Raw genomic sequence first — 5,752 nt, forward strand, 5'->3', positions numbered from 1 at the left:
GGGATGCGGTAAAGGACAGGGCTGAGGGCAGCTGCTCCCTCTCTCTCTGGGCTTCGGAGGAGGACGCTGGGAGCTGCTGCTTGGAAAAAGGAGTTGGTTGCTGCGGGTGGCCAGAGCAGCTTCCCCAGGCAGGTGCTGTCAGGTGCCTGCAGCACCGAAAGCGTCTCCACTTGGGACTGCCTTGACAACTCCCCCAGCCCAGCAGATCCTGAGCCCGGATGGTGCAATCAAAGCCTCAGCAGAGGGACGAGAGGACTCCTCGCAGAGCAAATCCAGCCGGGTTTACTAAGGGAAAATCCAAGGGTCCAGGGGAAGTGAGGGTGCAGAGGGAAACAGGAGCAAGCAGGAACACAACATCTGCTGAAGGGAACCAGAGGCGAAGAGCCAGGAGCAGGACTGGGGCCAGAGTATATAACTGGAGGAAGGTAGGAGGGGTCAGGGTACAAATGATCCAATGGAGAAGGGAACCAGGGCTGGAGATAAGGTGGGGTGACACAGGATGCACCAATAGGGGAGCAGCAATTTTTTGGCAAAAGAAGACAAAACACAGCAATTTCCTGGTGCCAAGTCTGTCACCACCCAGACCTGGTATTTGATGGCACTGCCCATGCCCAGATCTGGACATTTCCCTGTGCCACCACAGCCCAAGTGCAGCAATTTGCTGGCAAAGAAAGCCAAACCAGGCAAATACCTGGTGCCTACACCAGCCCAATCTTGTGTTTGCAAACACCACCAGTGCCCAGATCTGGAATTTTTCAGATGCCTGCACAGCATAATTCCAGCAGTTTGCTGGCACAGAAAGTTAACATTTGACAATTTCTCAGTGTCATCACATTCCCTTCCAAGATCTGGTGTGCGCTGGTGTTGAAGATTGCAATGCAAGATGTTTTCCATTACCATCTGTATGGCAGATTACCTTTGTCAAGTAGGCAGTTTGCCTTATCTCTCTCTTTGAGTGACCACATTCACACCTCCCTCGGGAGGGGACATCTGCTGATAACAGACTATTGAATGTCACTGCATGACTGATAAGAACTATAACATCCCATTGTGAGATGTTCCGCCCAGAGGGAGGAGCCAAGCATTGCTACCCAGATATAATCCAGAGGTTTTTGAGACACCGGCACGGCTTTCTCCACGGGATTCCCCAGAGGAACAGCAGCTGTCTCTTCTACCACTGGGTCTTCAGAAGAAGAATACATCCTTCTCTACAGATCCCCCCTGCTCCAGCAGAACCACATCTGACACTTCAGGAGGGCATCAGCCACATTTCCAATTGGACTGCCACCAACACTGTGACCCACAGGGTGTCAGGTTGGGTTCTGACTCTGTCAGTGTTGTTCCAGTGTACTGCATTGTTTATTTTTTTTTTTTCCTATTAAAGAACTGTTATTTCCTGCTCCCATATTTTTGCCTGAGAGCCCCTTAATTTAAAATTGATAGCAATTCGGAGGAGTGGGGAGGGTTTACATTCTCCATTTCAGGGGAAGCTCTTGCCTTCCTTAGCAGACTCCTGTCTTTCCAAACCAAGACAGATTTTGGCGCCTAACGTGCGGCTGGAGGGCACAGAAACAAAAAAGGAATAACAGTTCTTGAGTAATCTAATTTTTGTGTGTAGCTATAGAAACCTCATTATGCGACGCCATGTGGTCCAGCTGGCCCTGGTTTGGGTGGCATGTGATCATGGCTGTATTTCTCCCATTTATAGGCCCTTATCTAAACATTGGTCCTATAACCAAGGCTACTATGTCTGTTATCCGGTTTGTTTTATGGGTGAAAAAGGTGAGGAATTAATGGATTTTTAACTTCCTCTGGAAAGCAGGCACACAGATTCTCAGCTATCACATACTAACAGTATGTTTTTGAGGTTACTTTAATAATGGCACCTGCTATAAGGAAATGACACCAGGTGAAATCTTCTCCCAACCCTTTAGCCATCTCTTTGGGTCCGCCCCACCAGTTTTTGAAGGGTTCAGATCCACTCTAAATATTAATGATATCATACAGTGGCTGGTGTTGCTGATAGGCCTGCTCTATTTAGCATTTAGAGAGAAGGGGTGACTAACCTGGATAACCACCCTGACACCAACCCCAGAATCTAATACACCACCAGAGTCTAGGGATGCTGCTGCCTCAGACCCTGACCCTGCCCCACATCCCACCCCAGATGTGAACTACCCAGATTGGCTGGGGGGTCTGGTGAAGGAGATACGTGAGATGGGCCGGATGCTGAAGGAATACACTTCCCCAGCTGGTGAGAAGCCCTTCCTCTGCCTTGAAGAGGGAAAGTCTAATAGCGCGGCAGCAGAACCCACAGATGTTGCAACTGTCCAGGTTCCAGCTGAATTGCAAAGGCAGACACAGCCAGCAGCAGTTGCCCCTCTAGAAACAAAGAGATCTAAGACAAAAGCAGAGCACCCAGATAAAAGAAGGCCCTCACAACCCACAGGGGAGCCAGAGGTTGCGATCATCACCAAGTCCCTGATGTACAAAAGTCTCCGTAATCTGTGCAAAGACATTGTATGACAGGGACGTGAGGCTTATACAACCTGGCTACTTCGCATCTGAGATCTTATGAGTACAAGCGTCCAGCTGGATGATGGTGAGGCAAGGAATTTGGGACCCTTGACCCACGACTCAGCTATCAATCAGATTGTTGTAAAGGAGCCAGGGTCTCTTTCCCTCTGGGAGCGGCTTTTAATGAGTGTCAGAGAGAGGTTTGTCCACAGGGAGAGAATGCAGGACCAGCACCATAGAATGTGCTGGAAGACCCTTGAGGAAGGGATTCAACAGCTGAGAGAAGTGGCAGTATTGGAGGGACTCTTTGGGAGGGATGGACAGCATGATAATGACCCCGACAAAGTCAGGTGCACAGGGCAAATGTTGTGGAGACTGGCAAACCTGGGACCATCCCAATACACCACCTTTATTGCAACAATTAATGCTGATAACAACCAAGAGACAGTGGGTTCTGTAGCTAACAAGCTTAAGAATTATGAAAATATGATCAATGGACTGATGCAGGCTCATATGTCTGCTGTGATTAAGGATATCAAAGAGGAGATGAGGGAGGTGGTGAGGGAAGAGGTGAGGAGGAGCAATTCCCACATTGCACCGCTGTGAGTCACAGGCCCCAGAGTCAGAGCCCAACGTTCCCCAGCTAGAGAGAGGGGGGGTACACCCCACGGGCTGACCTGTGGTTTTTTCTGCGTGACCATGGGGAAGACATGGGAAGGTGGGATGGAAAATGCACTTCTGTCCTGGCAGCACGGGTGCGTCAGCTCAAGGAGGGAAACACAAATCAAGGGAACTCCAGTAAAGTGAAGGCAGCCTCAACCTCCCATGACCGAGCTGCTGAGTATGATCTGTCAGGTCCCCTGGAAGGTACCTCTACCATGAATACCCAGGGTTAGAGGGGTCCTGCCTCCAGCCAGTGAGAGGCACGGGAAAAGCGGATTTTCTGCGTGGTGTGGATCTGATGGCCGGGCACATCAGAACCACAAAAGTACAATGCTTTAGTTGATACTGGTGCACAGTGTACCCTAATACCATTGGGACATGTGGGGGCAGAACCTATTTCCATTGCCTGGGTGACGGGGGGATCACAGCAATTGACCCTGTTAGAAGCTGAGGTGAGCCTGACTGGGAAAGAGTGGATAAAACATCCTATTGTGACTGGCCCAGAGGCCTCGTGTATTCTGGGCATAGGTTTCCTCCTGAACGGCTATTACAAAGACCAAAGGGACTCAGATGGGCTTTTGGCATAGCTGCTGTGGAGGCAGAAAACACCAAGCAGTTGAACACTTTGCCTGGACTATCAGAAAACCCGTCTGCAGTAGAACTCCTGAAGGTGGAAGAGCAAAGACCACCAATTGCCACCTAGACAGTGCATCGCCGGCAGTATCAGATGAATCAAGATGCCATGATCCCCATCCACAAAATGATCCGTGAGCTGGAGAGCCAAGGGGTGGTCAGCAAGACCCACTCACCCTTCAACAGCCCCACTTGGCCTGTGCACAAGTCTGACAAAGAATGGAGATTGACAGTGGACTATCGTGGCTTGAATGAAGTGACTCCACCACTGAGCGCTGCTGTGCCGGATATGCTGGAACTCCAGTACAAGCTTGAGTCCAAGGCAGCAAAGTGCTTTGCCACCATTGACATTGCTAACACATTTTTCTCCATTCCTTTGGCAGCAGAATGCAGGCCTCAGTTTGCTTTCACCGTGAGGGGAGTGCAGTATACCTGGAACCGACTGCCCCAGGGGTGGAAGCACAGCCCCACCATCTGCCATGGACTGATCCAGGCTGCACTGGAAAAGGGTGAGGCTCCAGAGCACCTGCAGTACATCGATGACATCATTGTGTGGGGGAACACGGCAATGGAAGTATTTGAGAAAGGAGAGAGGATCATCAGGATTCTGCTAGAAGCCAGCTTTGCTATCAAGAAGGACAAAGTCAAGGGACGGGCCTGAGAGACCCAGTTGCTGGGAGTAAAGTGCCAAGACGGACTGCATCAGATTCCCACTGAGGTCATCAACAAAATCACCGCGATGTCTCCACCAACTAGCAAGATGGAAACAGAAGCTTTCCTGGGTGCCATAGGTTTTGGAGAATGCACATTCCTGAATACAGTCAGATTGTGAGCCTTCTTTACCTGCAAGAGGAACGAGTTCCACTGGGGTCCTGAACAGCAACAAGCCTTTGCCCAGATCAAGCAGGAGATCGCTCATGTGATTGCCCTTGGCCCAGTCAGGACAGGAGCAGAGGTGAAGAACGTGCTCTACTCTGCAGCTGGGAACCATGGCTTGTCCTGGAGCCTTTGGCAGAAGGTGCCTGGGGAGACTCAAGGCCAACCACTGGGATTTTGGAGTCAAAGATACAGAGGGTCTGAAGCCAACTCCACTCCCACAGAGAAGGAAATCTTGGCTGCCTATGAAGGAGTCTAGGCTGCCTCAGAGGTGACTGGTATAGAAGCACAACTCCTCCTGGCACCCTGACTACCGGGGCTGGGGTGGATGTTCAAAGGCGAGGTTCCTTCCACCCACCATGCCACTGACATGACATGGAGTAAATGAATTGCTGTTATCACACAGTGCTCCTGTGTTGGAAACCTGAATCGCCCTGGGATTCTGGAAATAATTACAAACTGGCCCAAAGGTGAGAACTTTTGTCTGACTGATGAAGAGGAACAAGGACCAGTGACACGTGCTGAAGAAGCTCCTCCCTAAAACCAACTGCCACAAGAGGAAACACGCTACGCTCTTTTCACTGATGGTTTCTGTCTCATCACAGGGATGAACCAGAAGTGGAAAGCAGCCATATGGAGCCCCACCTGACAGGTTGCACAAGCTAGCAAAGGAGAGGGTGGATCAAGTCAACTTGCAGAACTCAAAGCTTTCAGCTGGCCCTGGACATTGCTGAGAGAGAGAAATGGCCAAAGCTCTACCTTTATACTGATCCATGGATGGTAGCCAATGCTCTTTGGGGCTGGCTGGAAAGGTGAAAAAAAGCCAACTGGCAGCCTAGGGGAAAACCCATCTGAGCTGCTGATGAGTGGAGAGACGTTGCCGCTCGGTTAGAGAAGCTACCTGTGAAAGTCCACCATGTGGATGCTCATGTTCCCAAGAGTCGGGCTAATGAGGAACACCGAAACAACGAGCAGGTAAATCAGGCAGCAAAGATAGAGGTGTCAAAGATAGACTTAGATTGGCAACATAAGGGGGAGTTGTTCTTAGCTCAATGGGCCCATG

Source organism: Melozone crissalis, unplaced genomic scaffold (assembly GCF_028551555.1).
Source record: "Melozone crissalis strain CALT ecotype California unplaced genomic scaffold, PUWL_Pcris_2 ptg000043l_1, whole genome shotgun sequence".
Taxonomy (NCBI): domain Eukaryota; kingdom Metazoa; phylum Chordata; class Aves; order Passeriformes; family Passerellidae; genus Melozone; species Melozone crissalis.